The sequence below is a fragment of the Xiphophorus maculatus genome, chromosome 23 (assembly GCF_002775205.1).
Source record: "Xiphophorus maculatus strain JP 163 A chromosome 23, X_maculatus-5.0-male, whole genome shotgun sequence".
NCBI classification, from domain to species: Eukaryota; Metazoa; Chordata; class Actinopteri; order Cyprinodontiformes; family Poeciliidae; genus Xiphophorus; species Xiphophorus maculatus.
The window spans coordinates 4,841,619-4,867,094 of record NC_036465.1 but is presented as its reverse complement, the minus strand read 5'-3'; positions in this window follow the sequence as shown (position 1 = coordinate 4,867,094).

The following is a 25,476-nucleotide window of genomic DNA, read 5'->3' as shown; positions in this document are numbered from 1 at the left end:
AACAAAGCAGACGTGCAAAACATAAAAATTAGGAAAGGAAAAAAATAAAATTAAATACACAATGTGCATGTGTATTTGTCCAAAACATCAACAGATTTAAAGGAAGTGAAAATAGAATTTTAAAAAAGGCAAATTCATGTGTAACAACAGCACCAGGCATAAAAGTTCACACAAATAAGTTTTTAAAGTGTTAAAAACTAAATATAAACAGCCAGATTAAAGATTGTAATTATTATAAGTAATAGCAATATCATACTGTACAAAACTATAACAGAAAACTCTTTGTAGTTATTAGAAATCGGAATATTGGACTCGTGATCAAAAAGATGTACAACCAAGTCGAATCTTTTTCTAAAAATCTACATGTGCATGTGTACTGAACGTTAAAAGAGAGACTATTTACAACACAGACTGAAAAACTTCAGTTAGGTGAGAGCAGTGATGGTTATAAAGTCCATCAGAGCTGGGAGGAAGGATCTGCGGTAACGCTCCTTTGTGCCTTTAAGATGCAGCAGTCTGTCACCAAAGAAGCTCTCCAGTTCAGATCCAACTTCATACATGGACATTATATTTTAGCCAGATTTGTTCTGTCTCCTGCACTTGGTCAGAGGTCATCCTCGGACAGAGCTGGCCTTCCTGATGAGCTTTTCTAACCGTTTCCTGTCAGCTGTAAGTGGCTCTTCCAACATAGTTCATCATAGACGATGGCTGATGCTACCTAAAGTAAAAAAAAAAATCTTGATCCCTGTTAATTATCGTTCAGTTTATTATTTTCATGTAGGTTTAAAGTAAAATGAATACATGCTTTTTAAAAATATTGTAAGAATTCCAGAGTTGATTTTTGAACTTAGTATTATTAAAAAGAGTCCAACCTCTGTTTTTCCAAAGGCACTAAAGCAGAGCCATCTGTCACATACTCCTCACCCCCCATGCTGTGCTTGGCTGCATCTACACAGTATCCCAGCTGGGCCCAGCTGCTTCTGGTTAGTGATGTGTTCAGCTACCATCACTGGAACACCAGGGGGTAACGAGGTAGTAATTATCCACGTTTAACAACAATACAGGGCCACCAGTTCAAACTGTAAAGTGTAATAATATTTACATGTTTTTTTCTATCATTCCAACATTTTGGAAAATGTTACCCTGGTCTATCTTTTTAAAACTCTTGACCACCTTTGGGAGGCCTTGTTATTCCTGTAGTCTCTGCCCCTTTGATTTTAGCACTGTGCGACCCTGACCTTTGACCCTGTGCAGTAAAACCTCTGCTCGATCATGTGCCCCGGCGCCACACTCCTGTGAGACCTGAGCAGCAGCTTTAAATGCTTATCCTCGTGTCTTCTTGGGCGCTCGTGGCGTTGAGATGGGGATGTCAAATAAATTTCTGCTCAGCGGAGGTCCAAGACCAATAAATATCAGAGCCTCTCTGTTAAAGCAGCAGTATTTAACGTTTACTAAAAAACAATATGCTTCTTTTTTTCTTACATATTTCTCAAAACTATCACTATGTTGTGACAGTATGGTATGAGACAAATAATCTGTGAAGAACATCAAGCTCCTCTGCCTGCTCCCTATGGACCTGCTGTCATCTGAGCAAATCTTTAGTTGTTTCCGATGCTGCTCATCAAAACAACCAATCAGAGCCAATCGTATGCGCTGCTCACAATCTTCCCCTTTTTCTTTGCTATGCTACAGCTGGTTCGCCACAACCAGCCTGCCACAAATGCTAAGTCTGTTTAGCATGACCACCAATAATGGTGGATCAAAGGTTTTTCTGGAACCATATGTTGTTTCTCCACCATTAGCACATTTAGCAACACATACACAAGGATGATTGTGTATGTGCTGCCAATCACTCCTCCTGGCTGTGATTCGTTGTTTTTGAGTAGGAGCGGTGCTTTTCTTCAGATGGCAGTAGTAGCTCAGGGAGGCGATGGAGAAGCTCGATCTTTCATCAGATTATCTGCCTCATATTATACCATCACGACATTGTGACAGTTTCAACAAATATGTAAAAAGTAAATAAATACATAGTTACATATTGTAGCAATCACAATATGAAGACTGTAAGCATTTTTTGCTTTTACTCTTGTAAAATTTAAGAGAAAATTATCTCATGTTGATTTTATGACATCACTTACTAGGTGAAACTAGCCAGGATTTTTACAATTTACCATAAAAACAGTGACTTCTATCCACAAATAGAAATGCCAACTCTTGATCAGAAGTTTGTTTCAGTTGCATGTCCTCAGAGGTCCAGCTTAAAGCCCCAGACTGCCTGCTCCGATCCTGGAAGTCCTTTAAACTGAATGTTGTTCAATCCCTCCAGCAGCTCTGGAGCCAGGGCGTCATCATGGCCCTTGTTCCCTCTTCTGTTCTGCCATTCTGCCGCCAAACCTCTGGAGCCGACATCCAGTCCAGCCATCGTGTAAAAAGAAAAACTACAAGCTGGAAGCAACAGCAGTTAAACATCGATGGTGTGAGTAAACTGTTGCCTTCTTCTGATGATTTTTTTAGACATTTATGCTGTTAGGATCCTGAAACACTGGAGTTTTCAGTCTGGTTTATGAAGAATGTAACTGTGAGGATTCCGAGATGAAAGTCAGAATTGTTTTTTCAGTGGCCCTAATTCTTTTCCCTACTACAGCCACTAATTTTAATGTATTTTTCTGGGATAGATCAAAACAAAGCAGGACAAGAATCAGAATTGGAAGATGACTTATGAATTCAAACCTAAATATTTACAAATAAATAGTTAAAAAGCATAGTCACATTTGCGTTCAATCAATAGTAGAACCATTTTTAATTGTGGCTCCAGGTTTTTGTCAGGTTTGCATATCATACTTTTAGTTTGATTTGCTCAGTTGTAGTTTGAGGTACAAGAAAGGATCAGAACATGACTGGAAAATTAAACTCTAAAGAAAACCTTAAAAGAATATCATTTTAAAAGATCACAAAAAAATCTGGCTCAAGAGGAAAGTGGTAAAAGTTCTACTTTTTCATTTGTTTCCTTTTTTACTTTGACAGAAGAAAATATTTCTTAATAGATTTTATTCAAATTATAATATTTTTCTTTTTCTTTCATGAGTTCATCAAAAGCCCTCTAAATGTTTACTCCTAATGACACCAGTTTTCATGTTTTCTTGGTCTTTCCTGCCGCACCATGAAGTCGTCTCTTTCCACATTCGGAGACAGATTTGTTTCCCTTTTGGAAGGAGCCATGTTGCTCTGTTGGTCTCGGGCGTATTATCGTAATCTCTGCCAACATGCCACAGGCTGAGAGGGCAGCATGATGATTTACGCCAAGCTCAACAGATTTAAAAGTTCTTTAAAATGTTTTACTGAGCCAGCTTCTGTCAGGTTAGAAATCTACGCATGGAAGAAGAAGGGTGTGGATATGCATCATTTATTTATGTTTTAAAGAATACTACTTATAGTGGGCGAGGTGCTATACCCAACTGAAGGATTTAAGATGATGTATTTTAAAAAGTGCAGATATAGAAGTCATACTTTTTAAGGTAGAAATGTAATCATTTTCTTGGCTCTACACTGAGAAAAAGTGGCAGCAGAAGCTGAATCTGGTTTTGCTGAGCTGACATTGATGAAGTCTCTAAAGAAGTTGTAACCTTGTACGGAAAATCCTGCAGGCTAAACACACACAAAAACACATACTGTGTTGGTTGAAGTTTATTTTAGGAGGTGGCTGCAAATCTCTTTTCCACACCTCTGCTCCTGATGTCCTTTAAGATGCTGAAATGAAAAATGACTCCCAAAGTCAGTCAGGTTTATAGCCTTCACTGGTGACTGAACATACTACAGTGCTGTGTTGGGCAACCTTATTGTTACAAGTACAAAACATCCAGAGAGTCAGGTATTGTAGACTTGATAAAGCAGGTCTTTTTTCTCTATGGTGGACCTCAGTGTAAAATATCAACTTTCCGTTGAACTTAATCAGCATGTTCCACAGACATTACACTGCAGTTTGGCCAGAGTCCTGAGACTTTTAGAGTGTTTTCACACCTGATAGTCCGGTAGATCAAAATTATTACATTTTCAGCTGATCTGGTTCACTTTCATACTGCACTGTGTCAAGCAATCCCATCGCTCTGAAAACTCTGTGTTCTCCCCCTCATTGTGGTGGCGCTGTACCAAGAACAACTGAAGTAAAAGACACAAAAACCACAGAAGAAGACAATGTTCTTCACAAAATATAAAAAATGGAGTGGTATTAGATTTGAGTGGTGGTAAGATTTCTTTTCTGTCTTTGTAGTTATGTAATACTAAACTTTAGAGATTTCTTTGCCATCCTCCCCATTGTTTGTGTTGATGGGTCCTCATTCAGTCCAGTGGCTAAGAGACGTAGGGATTTTTCCAAATCATTTTTATACCACAGGGAAACAGAGACACAATGACCACTGAATGGATTCCTAGAAATTCAGATCAGCTGGCACAGTGTAGATCTGTGTCATCAGTGATTTTGTTGAAAAACGTGGGACATTTTCCACTGAATAAATGTTCTCACAGTAAAACTTGGATGTTTCTATGTTTTACAGTGTTGGATTATAGTACAACAATAAATTATGAGTTTGTTTTTAAGCTTTTTATACATGTTTAGCAGGGGTGCCCAGAACTGTACATGCCAACTCAGGAGATCTGCTTACACAAAATCCACAAGTGTTGGCTTGTAGAGGGTTTCAGTCTGTAACAGCCATTTTTGCTCCATATGTTAAACTTGAAGCCTCAGTAAATTTTACAACTGTAGTGGAAATGTTTGCCTCGGTTCAGATCAAACATGTCCAAAGATACAAACTCACCAGCTGTGTTGTTTGTCTGTTGGTACATCCAGAATTTAGAAACATAAACATCATAAATTAAAGAGCCACATTGATTCGTAGTAATAATCTTTTTATTTTATTTAACCTTTAGCTACTACCTACAAATAAAATGTGTAACAATGTTACGAGCTTGATTTAAGTGCCATAAAAATAAGCATTAAGCTTCAGTGTATTTGAAAGATTATTCCATGTACAAGGAGCATAAGAAGAGAACACTGTTCTAGTTCAGAAAAGATTCAGGGTACTCTAAAGTAAAGCCAACTGGAGGGAAGTAAATCAACAAGTGTTTCATAGTGTTAAGTATGCACTTAAAAAAGGGGGAGGTTACAGAGTAGAGCTTTGCACATAAAAATATAGCAGAGACACTGTTTTTCTAGGCTTAACAAGGGCCAAGAGACCACATTACAATGTACAGGATGACACATTCTCTATGAATTTGCTGTAAAATGTAAAAAGCAGTGATACACAGAGTCTAAACAAAATGTTGTGGGGGAAGCAACAGGCATATCAATATTTTTATTTTGCTTTACTTAGTCAAGAAGGTTAAATAAAGCAGATAAAAAGTCCCTACTTTACTTTTAACTAAGAGAGAGTAATCATCAGCATAAAAGTGCACTTTACCTGTAAAGTTTACTTTACAGGTATAAAGTGCACTTTACCTGTCCCAAACTAAGCTTTGAGAAAATCTTTTTAAAATTCCCATAACATTTTACTCTTCTCAATTTGCAAAAACACATTTATGTCTAACTTAAGGGTAATGCTAAACCGGTCTAAAGTCCATTCACTGAATCAGATCCACAGCAGCTCATGGTCAACAAATTCAAACATCTTAGAGTAAAACACAGGTCAGCACAAAGATTCTTCCCAATACAAACATTAGTTTTCTTATATTTTCACTTAATATGTTATTGTCAACAATGTTTCAGTTGAGATTTTATTTCATATTGAAGAATATTGACAAGAGGAGAAAGTTTTGAAATTGTACCACAACTCACACTATTTGCAATAAAAGAGCAATGCTATTGACATTTCATGATATTAATTTTCAGAATTTAAAATTGTAAGTCTAGTTTTACTACAAAGTTATTTAAATTCTAGTCCAAAAGAATGTTTTGAGTCAGGAAATTTTATTGATTGGTGGACTATCGCAGTAAAAGCAGGACTAATTAACCCTTCATAAATTGCAAAAACACTAAATGTTATCAATTACTTTTGTCTAGTTTTTAGAGCATGTATCTTAGTACATTTGAAATAAGACAAAACTGCCTTACAAGTAACTTTTCAGTAAGACATAGGAGCTTGTTTTAAATCAATAATTGCTTAATATTGATTTTAAAAAGTACTAATTCCACTGGAAAATCATTTTGTTTATTACAAAACATTTGCCGCAAGTTATAAATCAAACACTCTGGCAGTGGAAATAGTATTTTTGGTTCAATATTAAGCAAATTATAAACAGGCTCATATTTTGCGGGAAAGTTACATGTAAGTTCGCTTTGTCTTATTTCAAGAGTACTAAGACATTTGCACCAGAAATTAGACCAGAAATACTTGGTAAGATTGTGTTTTGGAGCATATAAGGTGAAAAAGTTTCTTCATATAAAAATTAAATCAGCTGATGAAGAAAAAAAATATTTTACCTCTTTTTTTAAATAACCCTATTTACAGAGGCGATTACTTTAATTAGGACCTTTGCCAGGATGTTCCAAAGCTGCCACTAGATGACAGCAGCACACTTGTATCCCTTTGCATTCTTCTGGCTGAAAACTGAGCAACACTATAAGGAAGGTGAAGCTTTAAAATTTGCAGCTTGAATTCATAAACAGAGTTAAAATACTCCTAATGAGTACTCAGCTGTGAAAACGAGGCGACCTTTACTTGTACCTGCCATGAAACTTCTGAGATGCATTCTGCAAGAACAAACAAAAGGGTGAGCTCTAGGAATCCAATGAAAGGAAGGAAAGCAGGGAGGAGGAGGAGGAAAACGGGTGCAGGAATGGTGTTTAGCTTCAGTCTTTTTACACACTGTTGGACTCGTGTTTGGAGTGGAAACACCCAGGAGAGATAAGGTGGGGACGTCACGTCTGGCTTTCATCATGGCACTGCCTCCTGCCTGTTGTTGCCGAGAGACTGGGAGTCACTCCAGTTCAGCCAAACTCCCAGTTACACAAACACTGCAGGAATCTGAGGTCACTCCTTGGAGAATGGCAGAAAGTATTGCACATTTTACATCCAAGGCTGTTTGATTCTCGTGAGGAGAAAACGCTTACCAGCTCTTTATTTTTAATCTTACAGCATCATCCTAAGTCCCACATGTTCCTTTACTCCGATGGAAGGGTTTGATTTATAACTGAATCTTCAAACTGGGTCCCCAGATGCACAACTCATCCTGACCACTTTTTATGACCTTCCATAAAACACATTTTAAAAGTTGTCTCTTCTCTTTGTCTTCAGTTTTGATTTGATCAGCAGGACTTCTCAAACATGATCACATTCGCAGTGGCATTCCCATCTCGCCACTTCCTATTTAATTTATTCTCTAAAATAACCATTCAATTTTTTAAAAATGCTATTAAAAATTACACATAACACATGAGCATCAGCTGGAGAAGCCTTGGAGTTATGTGCTGTGTCATGACTTCACTAATTTATGGCTGCATAGCCTTAACCAGCCCTCCCGCATTGTTGTTTTGTTGTTTTAATGAGGCAAACTGAGAGATGGGTGCTTTGTTTCTCCGGAGGCCTGGACGTATTTCAAGCTACAGTTGACCTCTGACCCCTGAGAGCAGGTCACGGCCCGTAGATCAAGCAGAATATTTTGAGAAGAGCGCCACAAGGGCTGCGAAGAGAAACTGCTGAAGGTTTGCTCGTTAATCTTAGCTTCAGCTTTGACAGAGAGAACCAAGACAGTCGAATTTCCAAACCAGTGATAAAAGATGGTAATCGTCACCGTACAACAAATGGCTGTGGTGATTAAGGATGTAAATGTGTATTGTTTGAGTTTTTGGATGCAGTTCAGAGAGTCACTTTTTTTGTCCATCTTCAACTCACAGTGGAGCAAAATCAATTATCTAAGCGGAGATCATTCACCCCACTTGTATAGTAGAGGTTTAGAGGTTTTTTGCTGGATTTATTTTCCATCATGAGTCATGTGATTGATGACATGACAATGAAGTAAAACTGAAAACATCTCAGATGGGAGGTGTAACATCTGCAGCAGCAGCAGAAGAAGAAGACTTGAGGACATGATTGTGTGTGTTTCTATTCTAGTGGGACTGCTAATGTAATCTCAGAGGAGGATACATGTTGAAAAAATAAACCCAGTAGTAATATTCCATTAAAATCAGAAAAGAAATTGGAGAAAATGTGGATTTTTATGGTTATTTTAGGCATACTTAATGAGTCATTCTGATTTAAGGATGAGTAATTATAAGTAAGAAAATGTCTTGCATGCAGTGGTAAAGATGTGTCAAAATCCTTCATATTAACTCATCTTCAACTGCAGTAATATAACCTGACATGTAAAAAAAATCAACCTTTTAACTTTTATTGGTCTGATGTAATATTAGAATCTTAAATGTCATGTTTTTATTTGTTTAAGCAGAAAATCATCATAATTACCAGAAGTAAAAGCTTAAAAACAAAAGTCTGTGTTGTTACTGTAAAATAATGTCAAGTCAAATTTATTGAATGGAACTGAAGACTCATTTAGCATGGAGTGAGGTATTTCAATTTCAGTGATTATGACTTAAAGATAAAGTGGATAAATTCTGTCTCTGAAAAATTTTTGTACTGTGTAAATGTGAAATACGCAAAGTTAAGTGGAAGGAAAAAGTGTGGTAGGAGAAGATTTGCTAGCAACAGGACTAACCACAGCCTTTACAGGATTGACAAGAAAAATGCACAAATTTGGGAGAAGCTTCAGAAGCTTTGGGAGAAGAATGAATGGACTAAGGCTGAAGTCGGTCCATCAAGACAAAAAGAGACCCAACCAAGTATTAAGCACACAGAAATAGACATACATTTCATTTCTGTTGAAAATATCATGTCTTTATCGTCAATGTAATATTCAAATCTTCTGATATATTGAATTAGACATGTCAAAAACTGAACTGTATTGCACTGTTTGATTACTTGGATACATTTTAGATAAAGGTTCTGTAATTGACTTGGAATCTGCATGGTTAAATTGAATATATATGATGCTTTTACTATGCTACATGTCCTGCATGTTATTGAAACCCTGAAATGCTAAACAACTTTCAGGTGGACTGCTTTTGGTGCTCATGAATAGACTTTTCTTGTGGAGCAGCTGTTTCAAAGCAGTTTGTCAGCAAGGAGTACTTGCAATTACTTATAACAAATGATTTCTGTGCAACTATAACAAAAAGTTAGAATGCAATACAGATCCCAGTTTGTTTTTAAAACTCAGTCAAGTTTCTGAGAAGAAATAACAAGGCTCTTAGCTTCACAAAAAGCCAAAAAGATTTTTGGAAGCTAATATTCAGAAGGGACCAAAACCTTTGCCATAAACAGAAGAGAGTGGATTCAGGTAAAACAAAAACAAACAAAACGAAGAGTAAAAATCTTTTTTGTTACTCGTTTGACATTGAAACTTTATTTGCTGATGCTGCACCAAGAAACTTCCTCTTGTAAGCTGCAGAACCACAGTGAAAAAAGCTGAGTGCACTGAAAAATAATGTTTTACATGCAAAGTTCTATTTTCACTGACTCAATAGCTCCGCCCACTTTCTCATTTGGGTAAATGTTGTTTTAAAATCACAGCATTGTAGGGTTCATTGTGTTTGGAAACATGTCGGTGATTACCACATTCATCTGCAATCAGATTTTGCAGGATGACTTGCAAAAATGTCCCAAAATTACCAATATGCATTTGTAGTTAGTTTGTGTTTCACTTCTCATCAAGTTGACTGATAGTTTTCCTTTCACCACAAATCAGTCATGCACAATTTAAAAATCCTCAGACATACAATCTTCCAAACGTGTAGTCAGAGATATTATTTCATTTAAGGCGTGGCAATAAAAGCAGTAAAAAGTTAGTGTTTGGATAATTGCTCAAGATATTGACAGTAAAGTAATTACTGTTCACATCCCAACATTTAGTGGTGTTTTTAAAAAAGGGGCAGATATTCACCGTCCAACAGGAAGACAACTAGAACTACATGACAGCATATTCAGTGTCCCAGTAAAAAGCCAACATAAATCCAACATAAAATCTGTCTTTAAATCCGGTGCACCGGTTATTCTTTTCTCCTCTTTATAATTATGCATCATCGTAAGTTAAAATTGAAAAATACTTTGTTGTTTTCAAAAGGAAATTAAATACCAATTACTAATTAATTTAAATACTATTGAAATTAATTAATTAATAACTTAAGTTGGTCCATATCAGAAATACCAACACAATACATTACAGTTTATGGCTATAAAGTGACAAATTGCAAAACACTGGATGGCATTTCACTATTCTGGACACTAATGGTGTTCCTTATAAGCAGCTGTGTTTATTTTCAAATACTCCACTGCCTATTTTTGCAGATGTTTGATGATAAAACATGTACATTTTGTGCAGATTCAGAAAACAGGGACATTTGTAAAAGTCCATTTCTTGTTTGTCAACCTTATTTGACCAGTAGCAGTAAAACATTTAGATGCATCATCCAGTTCAGTTTTAATGAGTCCAATCTCTAAGCTGAAAAAGTTTGCGATGTGAGCAGTTTGGGACTTTTTATTGGAATCTACCAACTTGTTTTGGACTTGTTTCTATTTTTCTTTTACATATTACCAAATGATAGTCTTCCAGACGTAACCAGGTTCACATTTTTCTCATTAGATTCTGCATATTTGTTGCCTGAGCAATGAACTGGGGTCTTTAATAAGCACTGTTGGAATTTATTAGAAAGCTGTCTGCAAGTTTTCTGTAAATGGAAAAATACATTGAAAAAGTCAACTTGGACCATAATTATAACAAGATGTTTTCAGGTAATTGGTAGTAGTGTGAATATTGTAACATACACTATGCAAGATCATTTGGGAATAAATATATATTAAAAACAGGTTTGTAATTGAATTTTACCAGTTATTTTTAAATCCTAAAATACAATTTTATACCACAAGTGAAAAAAACAGATGAAGTTTCATTGATAATGACAGCATTACCTGGAAGCTGTGAATGTTTTAGTGCATCCTGATTGATTTGCTGGCTCACTCACAGAAGCTGCAGAATGAATTTATTCATGTCATCTGCACGGATGCCAAGAGTTGCTGAGTTCCACACGAAGCCCCTGTTGCTGCAACACTCATATAATGTTTTGTTTTTTAAAAAACTTGAGCAACCAAGAGACAATCCATCATGCAAGCTTTATCTGCAGACAGACGAGTGAGCTAAAGCAGGTTTTAGTCAGCTCTCATCTCTACTGTTGGCTTTGTGCATAAATCCCAAGTAAGCCCAAGTTTGGAAAGAAGACAAAATCTTGATAATGTGGTTTGGAGACGTTGATACTGAGTGTGTGCAAAAACAATCTGACTCATTAGTGGAAGATAGTCAAATCCACTCAAATGCTCTCTTCGAAATAGACACTGAAACTTTTCGCTGAACTTCTGATGCTAAGAGGCCTGGACTTGGCACATTGAATGCAGAGAGGATGCATTTGTGCTGAAATGTTAATCATATTATATGTGGAGACTAAATGTAGTTTTTAGCCAATAAAAAAAATCAAGGTGGGGCTAGATCCAAAGCAGACAACAGTTCAGGTCAGAATTTCACATACAATCATCATAAGCATAAATGACGTGCTAATAAATGCAACAAGAGGAGGGAAGTAGTCATACAACTCCAATGTAAAAAAAAGGAGAAAAGTTAATGGGTGTCTGGTTCTGAAGAACTACAAAAGTGGAAACAACCACTCCGAAAATATAGATTAAAAAAAAAAAGGTTTTAAAAAGGGTAAAAGAAGGACTCTTTTGACTGCATGTCGTCTTCAGCTTGTTACAGATCTCTAGTGAACAACGTGTCTATATAGAGATTAAAGGGCTTCTAAGCCAATCAGAGTTAAGCTGAGCAATCAGCCCCAAAAAAGAGACACCTGTGATAACCAGGCATGACCAGAAAACATGAGATAGAAAGGAAATTAATGTTTTAGAAGAATTTAGAAAAAATAACAAAGCTTTTAATTTAATAAATACACTACAGGGAGATTCTGAAAGTAAAAGTATTAAGATTTGTTGCCAGACATTTTCTGATATTTGCTCATTGACATTTCCAGGCAGGAAGTTGTGCCTGCTCTTAAAAGAAGAGGTTACAGATAAACTATTGCTACAAAGGGAAATCAATTCTTTACAGACAAGCAACCCTAAAGTGCTTGGCTTTGGACTGTTGTCTTTGACTTGTGTGATTCCATGTACTCAGAAGTGCTTACATTTTATAGAACATTGTATATTTTTGTTGTTTGTCACTGATTATGCTCCTCTATCACAGGTTTCTCTTTTTTGATTGTCCAACTTGAGACTGACTTGCTTATATGACCTTTAATCTCTACATAGACACATTGTTTGTCACATCTGAAAGAAGCTGATGACAATATGTAGTAGAAATGCTTTGGGTGTTTTTTTGCTCTTATAGAACAGATAAGGAGTTAAGATCATACTAATTGTCAAAAAAGATCTGATTTCTAAAAAAGAATGAACACTTTTTTCATGTAACATTTCCCATTTTGAAAAGATTTTAATTTGCCAGTACAAATCTGAGCCTAAAAAGTTCTTGAAAATGCCGACGTGCGTCAAACATCTGTTACCTGCCCAGATGATCTGAAACTGCGGTCAAAGATGCACAAAATTATTCCAAGGACCATAAAGGGTCCCCTGGTCACACTGTGGACCCCACTAATTTTGATCAAAGCATATGCCTTTATTAATATAAAAAAAAAATAACCAGAACTTCAAAGGTTTTAAACAATCAAAAGCAGACAAAATTAAATGTATTCATTCAATTTGAATACAATGGACCTTACCACAGGGGCCGCTTTTCATTGGCTGATGCCCATTCTACGTGGTGTGTGTGGGAATAAATATGTTTAAATGTTTAATCATCCAACCACTGAAGCAACCAATAGACCCCAGAAAAAAGAATGCTTGTCAGTGGCTTTCTGTTTAAAAGTGAACTTTCTGATATTTAACAAGGAGTTCACTTATTCTTTGTAGATCAACATCTTTGCATGAAATATTTACAGAATGCAGAACTCGGGAGTATTAAATATCATACAAATTATTTAAAGCGTTATTTAACAACAACTCAATATACCGCTAAGAATTTGCATAATTTCAGAAATATGGTAATTACTTTCCCCCCTCACGGTAATCTGGTCCAATATTCTATTAACTGTTTATTATATCATCAAAAGCAGCACTGATACCAATGCACCTCTTTTAATGACTGATTCATTCCTGCTTTGCTATTTTCCCTTTCAGAGTTTTCCAGCAGATCATCAGAAATGGATGCTGCTCTTTTTTTGATCCTTTATCCAAGCTGAGGTCAGAACTAAACAAACATAATAAAATAAAAACACGTATCAGAGGATTTCAGACGTAATGTGGTTGCACTAATTAGATCTGCACTGCTTTCTCATTTCCCTCAAACTCTCACAATGCCACGTGGGCACACCCGATCTGCAGATCGGACCATGGGAAAATATGGTTCCCTGGAGCTGGTAGATCAGTGGCTCTATGTGTCATGGTGGTTTTAAAGGAAGGAATGTGTGATGTGTATTTCATGCAAATATTCTCATTCACTGACAGTTTTCCAACCTCAAGAAGCTTCTCTCTAATCAACTTACTCGTATTACATACTTTGCTCTACGTTAATATGTTGAAAATAATAGTTGTTATAAGCACATGACAGCTATGAATGAGATGCTATTAATACAACACAGTCATAGAAAATGTATATCTGTCGACACTGACTTGTATAGAACATTGAAAAAAAAAACCTTTTACTGCACACAATATACTTTCTGGTGCGTACTAAAAAGCATCTTATGCTCATCAGACACTCTGTGGTATGCGCTAGTTAGCATCTCTGGTGCAACACTGTCTGGAATGCACCACATAGCATCTGGTGCACACCAAATAGCATCTCGTATGCACTACAAAGCATCTCATGCGCACCATATGGCATCTTGTGCTCACCAGATAGCATCTCGCACGCACCAGATAGCATCTCGTGTGCACCATATAGCATCTTGTTCGCACCAATTAGCGTGTCATGCGCACCAGTTAGCATCTCGTATGCACCAGATAGCATTTCATGCACACCAGTTAGAATGTCATGTGCACCAGATAGCATTTCATGCACACCAGTTAGCATCTCATATGTGCACCACATATCTTGTGTGCACCATATAGCATCTTGTTCGCACCAATTAGCATGTCATGCGCACCAGTTAGCATCTCGTACGCACCAGATAGCATTTCATGCACACCAGTTAGAATGTCATGTGCACCAGATAGCATTTCATGCACACCAGTTAGCATCTCATATGTGCACCACATATCTTGTGTGCACCATATAGCATCTTGTTCGCACCAATTAGCATGTCATGCGCACCAGTTAGCATCTCGTACGCACCAGATAGCATTTCATGCACACCAGTTAGAATGTCATGTGCACCAGATAGCATTTCATGCACACCAGTTAGCATCTCATATGCACCACATATCTTGTGCGCACCACATAGCATCTCGTGCGCACCAGTTAGCATCTCGTGTGCAAGAGATTCTTCCTTGTGTGCACCAGATAACACATCGGGTCTTTCACAATATTTCAGGCTAGCTGTGTTTACTGAAAGGAAAATAGGTGACATTTCCAGCTTGGCCTGATGTACACAGACATGTTGCGTTGCTTGCCTGACAGATTGTCAATGGTGACCAGACATAAATGAAAAATATCTGAGAAAGTTGCTAGTTCTACAAAAAAATTTATTTGGTGCTCACAATATAGTATGCGGTGCACATGAGATACTACCAGGTGGACATCAGAAAGTTTATTTTTCCCTTAATGTCCCTTCAGAAGCTGTGTAGTTTTGGTGTAAATTTTGTTTTATATTTCTAAACTCTGAAACATCAAATAGTCCTTAAAAGACAAATTATGCTCCACAGAAGGAAAACACAGAAGAAGAAGAAAAAAACCCATCAAAAATATTTTTATAAAGTTTTTTATAAAGTTTATTTTTGCAAAGATTTTCCAGAAGTTCTCAGTAGGAGAGCCCATTTAGTAGAGCCTGAGGAGAGGCAGAAGACTAGCTGCATCCCAAAAGAATCAGCTGAGGTTGTCCAGTCATTTCACTGGAATGCCGCTTGGTTTCTAAGGCATGCCTCATTGGAAAGAGACTCCATAATATGGCCAAGAACTGGCTGCATATCTCTCCTGGCCTGCTAATGACTTTGAATTCCCTGGGAGAATATGAAGAGTAACTCTAGAGGAATTGAAGATCTGACTTTTCCTGCTGGTTGCGCCTCAACCACATGCTTTCTGTAGCAATCAATAAACTTTAGGCATGTCTAAGTGGATATTTGACCAATCTTCTTATCAAACTTGCTGGAGTCTATTTAAATTGTTTGATTTCCTTATGTGGATCCAAGTTTGACGTTGAGTTTACGCCATTCCAGCATCTTAATGTCAGTATGCATTATCCATTCCAAAACCAGTTTTGACTGGAGTTTTGGATCTCTGTCCTGTTGGAAAACTCAAATGTGTCAACCTTCTGACCTAAACCATTTCCCTCAGTTGAAAGAAAATTGTCAATATTGATTAGAAACAATTCAGCAGCCAAAAAGTGAAGCAATAAATACTAGGACACTAGAAGAAATGTAAGTGTTCACAATTTTCACTGCCGTAACATAAGCAGGCAGACAAACCAAATAACTATAAACCACAACAGGTTGTCAGCTAATCAAAAGTTTAGACATTAAAATCTCAAAATCTCTTCCCTTTCTGAACAGGCATTCACAAAGACATGACCCAATGAGGGAAAAAGCAAAGGATTTCAGTCTTTGAACATAGCAGGGAAATTGAGATGGACAAGCAAAGTCTATTACAATGCACCTCTGCTCCCAAAGTTAATCTCTAAAAATAAATTTAAGGATTATTTGTAAAAAATGTAAAGTGGTGAACCACAAAAAATCTCATCTATGCTGAACTGCAGGATCCAATGGATTGTTAACAAAGACAAAAACTCAAATTATGGTCTTACCTGATGTGATCGATGACATTAAGATAGACAAGTATCCTTCCAAGCCTCATACTAGCTTTTAATTGTCTTCCTCAGTTAAAGAAAACTGCTCAATTTCAAAATCTTATTTTCTTTACATTAGCAAAAATATTGACAAAGTTTTGTGTATATTTGTAATGGAAATACAGCCAATGGCCAGCTAAAGGTCCAACTCTAAATAAAAAATCCTCTCATTTTGGCATTTAGCAAACAGAACTTTGGCATTTATAAATGGCCTAAAATAGAAAAGAATAGTAAAAAAGAGTGCATACCTTTTCTATACAGTAAATCTACTAATTTTAGCTCTCCATTAATTGTTATCTTGGGCAGAGAAACACACCAATATAGTAAATAACTGTGGCTTGAATAATCAACATCACAACTAGATTTTGGACTTTCAACTACAGGTTGTCAAATAAAACATCAAAACATCTAAAAAGCTGGTTTCATTTTGTTAGAAATTTTTTGGCAACTGAAACAACCATGTTCAACATTATCTAACAAGCAAACTGATCTGAACAGCCTGCACACAGATCCAAGCCAGCAGGATATGAGGCCTCTCCTCGTTGCAACTCCTGCCAACATAAGAGCTGATTCATGCTGGCACCATCAAAGACAAGCACATCAGCAGGTGAGAGTATTAACATTCTTTGTTTTTGAACATGGGGATATGTTTACTCTCCTTTGCATGGCTAACGACAGCATCTGGAAATAAAAATCTCACTGAAGCAATCTGACCTTCCCTTTTCTGTTCTATCTGTTCTCACTTAATAAGGAAAGGAACATTTGGCAGAGCTTAAAGAGAAGCAGACACCCACCTGTTGCTGACATAATGAAACCATCAGTCATAGACTTTGCAGGTTTTAACGGGTGTGCAACAGGTTTATTTTTGTCACCCATGACCATTTGGGATTTCCCCATTGTTAAACTTGGTCACTTGAGCATTTGACAGCTGATGGCATACTTCACTTAAAGACAACATATGCACAGCATGAGTCATTCTTAAAGAAACAATGACAGGATGATCAATACACGCTGCAGGAATGGCAATAACAATTTCAGCTCATGTCATCTGATAAGATCAGATGTTAATGCAGAAAACTAAGAAGATAGTTTATAAACTAAAGAACATTGTATATATTAACTAAAGTAATTACTGTATACTTTACATTTTAGTCTATATAAATCCTGAAAACTTTAATGTGCATCTCACACAAAATATATCAGGCTATTGTACCTAAGGTGTTGATGAGACCACAAGTGCTTGTGAAGAACTAAAATTAGCACATATTTGAGACCTCTTTAAAAATGCTTATGACTGTCTATTTTAACCGTTTAAACATAAAACATACATTAAGCTGCATTAATACATTCTGTGGAAACTCTTAGTCTTGCCACTCGTTCAAGTTCAACCAATCAGCATCAAGGAGAATAAATACCTGCCAAAAACGGTCAATCATTTCTGCTTCCCATCTGCATTTTCGTTCGAATATTTTAGGTATGCTCTAAGAAAAAAATCAAATGGGCAAATATTTGGGTGTTACGTTCCACAGAAAAATCTACAGATAGGTGAATCCACAAAGACTGAATCGTGAATAGGTGGAGATCCACTGGAGATAGAGTCTGAAACAACTAACTGAACTTAATAAGAGAAAATTTGCTAGATGTTTATGCATTACTGGTTATATTGATGGCAAGAAGGAAGAAGAAAAAACAAAGAAAACATTTAAGTGAAAAAAAAATGTTTTCCAAAAACTGGAAACAATTGTTTTTGTAACAAAGTAAAAATCATCTGTTTTATTGTTTTGTTTCACATTTATTTTCATGACTTTGTTTATTGACTGCTGTGCAAACAAGGCATCGTCATTCATCTTCATTTAAGAGTCTCATCCCACTTCCATGTTTAATTCTCTTCATAAACTGGGATTTGGAAAATTAAAAGACCAACTTTATTGCTCCCAGAGTTAACAAACATTAGTGAGATGATTTACTCTGCTGCTATGTTTGCAACATTATTAATCCTACCCTACATAGAGAGGAGCCTGTTGAAACATCAGTCTGAAGGACAAACCATTTCATCCCTGGTGTGGTTTAAAAAGGCTTCACAACATTCCAGCATCTGCAATTAAGCCTCCTCTCTCCAACCACAAAACAAACCATGAATAAGTTAAAACTGATTCTGCGAGCAAGGTTAGCAGAACCATGCAAAAAAAGTTAAATGTTTTGTTTGTCCCCGCTAAACTTTATGCATATAATTCCTAATCATTTAATAAGTTTGACTTTGATGGAAATACATTGCCCCCTGAATCTCTTGTGTGAAATTAGTTTCTTGTTTATGACTCCACCAAAGGGAGGACTTAGAGATTACTCACCCACTCTTCCACATCCAATTTCAGTTGTTAAGAGGAGTCATGACAAGATTATTAAGATCTCTTGTATTATAAACATTTTATTCAGCTTTCACACAAAAATGGTAAGAAAATGCAACATGGAGCCATTAAAACCAACCAGTCTTTGCTTTCTACTTGACTGAGTTTGTGTCCCAGTAGTAATAGATGTGTAGGTGAACCCCATCTTCCTCTGCAGACACTTTTGGCTCGTCATAAAACTCACATTTTGCACGTTTTTATGCTTCTACTTGGATTTGTACTGCTTTTAAAAACAGCCTAAGTGCTTATAACAACGCCCTGTCAGTTCTTGGCAATTTAAAGTTATTTGGTGTTTTGAAAATTACCCATTTCAAAAAAGTCCAGAATGTAATCTGGATCTGTAATCACAATCAGCAGGCACTGCACCTCACCTAGCAACCCCAGTGAAGTCCAGCCCTGTTACCCAGCAACCCAAGTGGAATTCCAGCACATTTGGTCAGCTGGTTTTACAGCTGTATGCGCTGCACAATGGCTGCTGGAAAAGATAAGTGTTTTGTTAATGATTTACCATCCTGATTGTGCAGGTGCCTCTACTTCTGTTTTTCAAAGATGTGTGATTGGATAATTGCACATCTGTTTGCATCCATTTTCACATGTGAGTGTAAATGTTGGGTTGAGGGGGCGTGGCCAGCAGCAGCTTATTTGGGATTTAAAGTGAAAAGGCTTTAAAACAGCAAGGAGTTTTTCCCAACTAGTTACTGGATTGCATCCTCAGTTTCCTGTTTTCTGCTCCTTGGTCAAAGGTGTCACTTGTTGGTATTTAGTAAGTATTTACTTTATGTAAACTTTAGATAAACAGCTACATATGCAAATCATAGCAGATCAGCAACAGTTTCTAAAATACTTAAAACATTTGGCAACAACAACTTTCAAAGTCCTTTTATCACTTTTTTCCTCTTTCCTATGGTTGGTTTTATCTTCAGAAAGTTGTCTTCAACACATCTACAGTAGATCTCTTGTTTTCATGTAACTGATGTGATTTGTGGTAGTAATTGATTGGGTGTAAATTGGCAACTGGGTGTATATCTTTATATTTAAATTCAGTTTCAGATCTTTACCATCTCCACCACTGACATGAAAAGTCGACTTTTTTGCTCGACTCTAAATAGGGCGCTCTCATCATCATTTCTCTCATGTCTCTTGTGGTATTTTCCAGTATTTTTCAGTGTTTCCACAGTTTAGAGTTACAAGGTCCTTTTATGTTTTTGTTTGCTCAGACTATGTAGATTTTTGTTGGTGAATAGTAGGAAAGTTTTAATAACTTGGGTTTAAAGACTCCTTTTGTTACAATTATTTCTGTGAATTAGGTGGCAGCCACATCTGTTCTTTTTTTACTCTTTCTGGAAAACTACTCATTAAATGCGTATAACTTTGATTAAGTCAAACCATCTGGGCCTTTTATGTTACCTCCACATGCCCTTTGTGAGATGGCATACCAACCTATGAATGTAATGCAGAAAGGGTAGAAAAAGTGCTTTTGGTAACAGTAAGGAAGAGTTAAAGAGCTAATTATAACAAAAAACGTTGCTGATATCTATTGCATTTCGAACCCTGAAAGTAATGAAAGTCACTTTGCATGACCTACAACCTATAACTGTCTGTTGTTGGCCTGTTTAAAACTCACTTTGGAAATGCTTTTTATGGAGCAGGCAAAGAGTGGATGAATGTTGTACACTCTCACCATGAGGTAATCATTTTCCAAGAAAAAAAGGGGGAGAAAATGTAGGACTGTGTGTTGCTATTCTTGTTTTACTAAAATTTCTATAATCTGTAATGAAGGCTCAGCAGCCGTAAGCCCAGAGGAAGGGAAGTATTATGAAGGACCTGAAATTCAGATTTGTAACTGTTTATATTGACAAGTATAAATATTCCACTAGGTTTTACATGTGAGGGCTAGACAGTGTAACCCTCTAGAGGGCGCTAGAGAAGGAAAGGTACAGTTTCTTTATGCATTTAAAGGTATGAGTTCATCTCACAGGAAGGACTACAAAAGGGGTTCCCAAAATCAGTTCTAGAAGGCCGGCATCCTGCATGGTTTAGTTCTCTCCCTAGTGGTACTAACAACCTTTTCAGCAGGTCAATGATTTTCTTAGGCCATCATTTCATCCAGGTGCGTTAAACCAGGGAGAGAACTAAAACATGCAGGATGCCGGCCCTCAAGGAAAGACTTTGGGTACCGCTGGACCGCAAGCTCCTTTTCCTTACAACTAATAAGTAAAATATATTTAGACAACATAAAGTATTTTTTCTTCCCAAAATATATTTTATAAATATTCTATGCAAAGTTAGATTAACCTAAAACAGAGGATATTTCATTTTGGTTACCTTTCAATCACAGGTGTCAAGCTCCAGTCCTCAAGGGCCGGTGTCCTGCCGTTTTTAGATGTGCCACAGGTACAAAACACTGGAATGAAATGGCTTAATTACCTCCTCTTTTTGTAGGTACGTTCTCTAGATCCTTGCTAATGACCTAATTATTCCATTCAGATGTGGAGCAGCAGAGGCACATCTAAACGTTGCAGGACACCGGCCCTTGAGGACTGGAGTTTGACACCCTGCTTTAAATAATACATTTCTCCACCCGTTATTTTAAGTTTAATGGAGTACGAGTTAAGACCAAAAGAGGTGGAATCAATAAAAAGTTTCAGACCCAGAAAAGCGGTAGTGGGCACAGAAGAATTCAAATGGGATACATATGCAGTGGTTCAGTGAAAGTAAACTACCCCATCTAACCCTGTAACACACTCTCTCCCATTCTGTTGTTGTGGTTCAGCTGCTGGAAGCTAAAGATTGAGCCTCAAATATTACTTATTTTTCTCCTGTTGTGTTGAAAGGTAATTAAAATAAGTCATAAAATTCCTGTTGTTAGACTCTGTGAAACCCTAATAAACTCCTGGCAATTATTGAAGTTTAGACAGATTAATATTTTGAACATTCATTCCCTATTCAAGAAATTTGCCCTTTTATCTTATCTGTAATATAATTTAACACAGCTGATATTAAATATACTGGATTGTTTTTTATTTGAATTCTCCGTTGGTATATAGAGCATGCCTCCTTTTAGAAGGGAGCATTTATGTGATCATTTAGGAAACTGAGGTTAACCACCATGATGCCCTTGGATATTTAGCATTTAAAACACTAATGTGTGTTTGAATAATTTGTGGACTAAGTTACTTTTCCTTATAAGGTGTCTAGAAAGATTCAACAAGTCATTTCATCTGACTTCATTAATGGTCAGAAGAAAGAAAATTAGTCATTCTCCTGGAGTTGCCAGAACAAAATTACATTATTCTGCTTGTTCACCCCTGATTTGGGAATTGTTGCTTCTACTTCTTTACACATCATCTGGCAGAACAACTCAAAAGTTTAAATTGGATATGATTACTAACACTGACTAATGCTGGGAGGGACCAATGAGAATGATAACATAATACAAACTTCTGCATTGTATTATTGTGAAGTATGAAATAATGTATCAATGTTTTCACCTCCAAAACTATAAAAACATATTTTTCTGCATCTCTAGGATGTCAGTCCATCTGTAGGTGGGTAATACCTAGATATATTTACTCAGTCACTTTTACTGGAGTAACTTTTTGAAAAAAGAATGTCTATGAGTAATTTTATTGCACTATATTTTTCACTTTATTAAAAAAGCTATTGAACCAATATGATGAGATGTGAAGTTGCAAAAGTGAACTGAAAAGTTTATTAACATGTTGGTGATTTTATGAAGTACCATAAATGTTAAATGAATGCCTGCTAGTCAAACAGTGTCTGCTTCTTCTTCCTTGACTGATTCACACATCGCTAGGAAGTTACAAATATTTTAGAGGCTGTAAATATAAGACAATGAAATATCCATGTTCAGTATTCAGTTATTCTAACAAAGGCCGCATTGCCTGGAAAGGGCAGAATCTCTTAAAAATTGTGAATCATAAAGAATTAAAAACTTTAAGAGTCTGTAGAATAAAAAAAACAAAATAGGTAATGAGGGAATTAGCATTTTTATAAAAATGCTACTTCCAGAGCATACGTGGCATGAGAGAAACACAGCAACGTTGTGTTGAGCTGGCAAGAAGTTCTCACCCCCCAGGTCTCAATGAATAATTCCCAGTCATGTGTTTTTGATCATTTGAATATTTCCATAGTACTGTAAAGAAGAATCCCACCATGACTCAGATCTGCATGCAGCTGTGTGAACAAAGACATAAAGAAGAAAAAGAGGAAATAATGGCAATCATGGACATAAATTTATTTGTTGTAGTGACACCCTGCAGAGAAGCTCCAGCCGCAAAGTACCCGCAATCAGACCCCCATTCAACAGAAATGTTACATGTCACTGGAATGTTTGTACCCAGATAATTACCACCAATTAAGTTGAGTATGTAATTAGTTTGGAGATGTGTTCATGAGATGTGAAAGCAGTTTAGGGGTGCTTACTGGAACACATAAAGCTTTAACTTAACTTGAATTACTGCAGTAAAATAAAAAGAACCCCCCCCTGCCTCCTTAATACTTTCATTCTTATGGAGGAGAAGACTGATGTCACTTTTTTTGGAAGCGTTGGCCTGCTGATCTAACCAGAACAACAGGAATCCAGAAACCCATTATTATACCCAATTTAGCACCAAGCAAAAACAGGATATGATCTGTCATTGTCACATGTGCAAACAATAAAATCACTGCAGATGTGGAAACAAGTAAAAAAAAAAGTAGCCACAAGGCAATGTTCTGCTTTCCGCTCAGTGATTGGTGGTCTTGGGCCTCCAGTCAAAATTGGAGACTCCGATTAAAAAAAACAAAACAGTTCCTAGGTTGGCTTATCAAAGAAATCTGATAAAAAAGAACAAAGAAACACTTTTGGACAACTCTAACATATTACAAAATTACTATAGGGGAAATGTATTTTCTGTGTGTCTCTGGATTTAAACCGAAAAGGAAAAACATCATAGATAGCTTCAAGCTAACAGATTTCTGCCATTTTAAAACCATGCCAATGTTTGACTAAATTTAATACAACCTCCATCACTTTTCAGCACACTTACTTTACTTTGTGATCTTTGGTTATTTGTAGGAGAGTAAAGATACATTTGGTTCATGAGATCATAATATTTTACCATTATGTTCTAAGTAAGAATATTAGTTTTCACAAATGGGGTTTCACAGGCCAATCCTGCCCAGGACTAATCCTTACGTTCTAGTTTTCATGCATGTCTAAAAATTTGGGTTTCCTTGAACTGATCAACAAAATTATCAGGTCTCTCAGCATAAAAGAAAGAAAAATGATTCCTAGGCACAAATTCAAGCTGGGAGACTCTACCCAGCTTATCGGCATCATCCAATCACCATGCCCCCGCCATAGCCAACCAGCACCGGAGCGCCGCTCCGCTCCAGACAATCACCGTGCAAGGATTCCTTCAAAAGGACAAGCTACCTGCTTGCTGTGATCCTCAGCACACAGGTCTTCTGCCGGGTCAGAGCGCCAAAGAACTTCGAACCAAATAAAATCTTTCTAACTGATTACTTTTCTCTGTGTGAGTCTCTCCAGATTGAAATACTGGGGAATACTGGAGGTATTTTTAGTGTTTTAAAACTAGACGCTGTTAACACAACAATGACGAAACTTAAGTACAATTATTTTTAACTCTCAATAAAAGTGCCAAACATACATCTTCCCAAACTTAAAGAACTGACCACCTTCATACAGGGTTCATAATAATAATAGGTTATGCTTACTGAAACCTGATAAATATAACTACTTATTAACACTGTTAGGTCTAGTATCATCAAATTGTTTTACAGTACAAATTATTTACAATAAAAACCATTTTGGTAAATTGATTTTCCATTTGAAACAAATGGAACAATTTCATGAACGTTTTAACGTTGCAGCTGGCGGTAAAAAAGCTAATTGTGGGTCTAGTAATTAACGAGATGCTTTAGTGTTGGGGATCAAATTTCAGGAAGATCTCAAAAATTCAATCAGAAATGTGACTATGTCCATATGCAGATGAAATCCATAAAGAAATATTAACATGTGGTTTACTGTTGCTCTGGTAAACAATGGGTTAAAGAGAAGTTCAGAGATTTGTCATATTTTTGAATAATGAACCAACTGTGCTGAAATCCAATAGCCTTTGGTTCAGTTTTAAGTTACTTTTCTGTCAGATATGTTCTAAAATGCCATCCCTGTCAAGAGAAACATTCAGTCTGTACACTCAGGAATTATGCTCTGAAATCTTTAACATCTTTGACACAGTACATCCCTCCTTCTCAATTTAAAATTCATTCCCAAAGTGTTTCTAATGCAGCTCCAGCAATTGATAGCAGCTGTTCAACAATTTTTACCATATGTGAGGAGCTTAGTGTAAATATTGTACCACGGGAAGCCTGCTTTACATTTCAATTACTACATTTATGTAGTCAGCAAACATGATACACAGAAAAAAAATGAGAGAAACCTGACTCCACCTGCCGTGAACACAATTCATCTTGAATATTTCGGCATTAGTTACAGTGTTGGAGGGGTTTCTGCGTGGCTTCGGCATGAAACAACGATCAGCTGTCTCTCTGCTCAGTGTCCTACTTTGTGGGAGTGTTAATGTCACATGATGCCTGTATATCAGATTTTGTCAGAGTGACTGTGTGTCATTAGTGTCTATCAAGAATAAGTTTATAGCAAGTAATGTCTGTTAACAGTTTCTTAGCTTGATGAATAAGTATTTAAATTGGAAAAGTTTTGTTATTTTGCTGTGATTTATTTTATATTTGTTTAATATACATAAAAACAATATATCATACATGCTGACATCTAAAGTGTTATGAGTTGCAGTACAGATGTGCACAGATCCACTAGGAGATGCTAGAGCATCTGCTTTATTTCCTCTGAACAGAAAAGTGCCCTTCTGAAATAGTTTTAAGTTA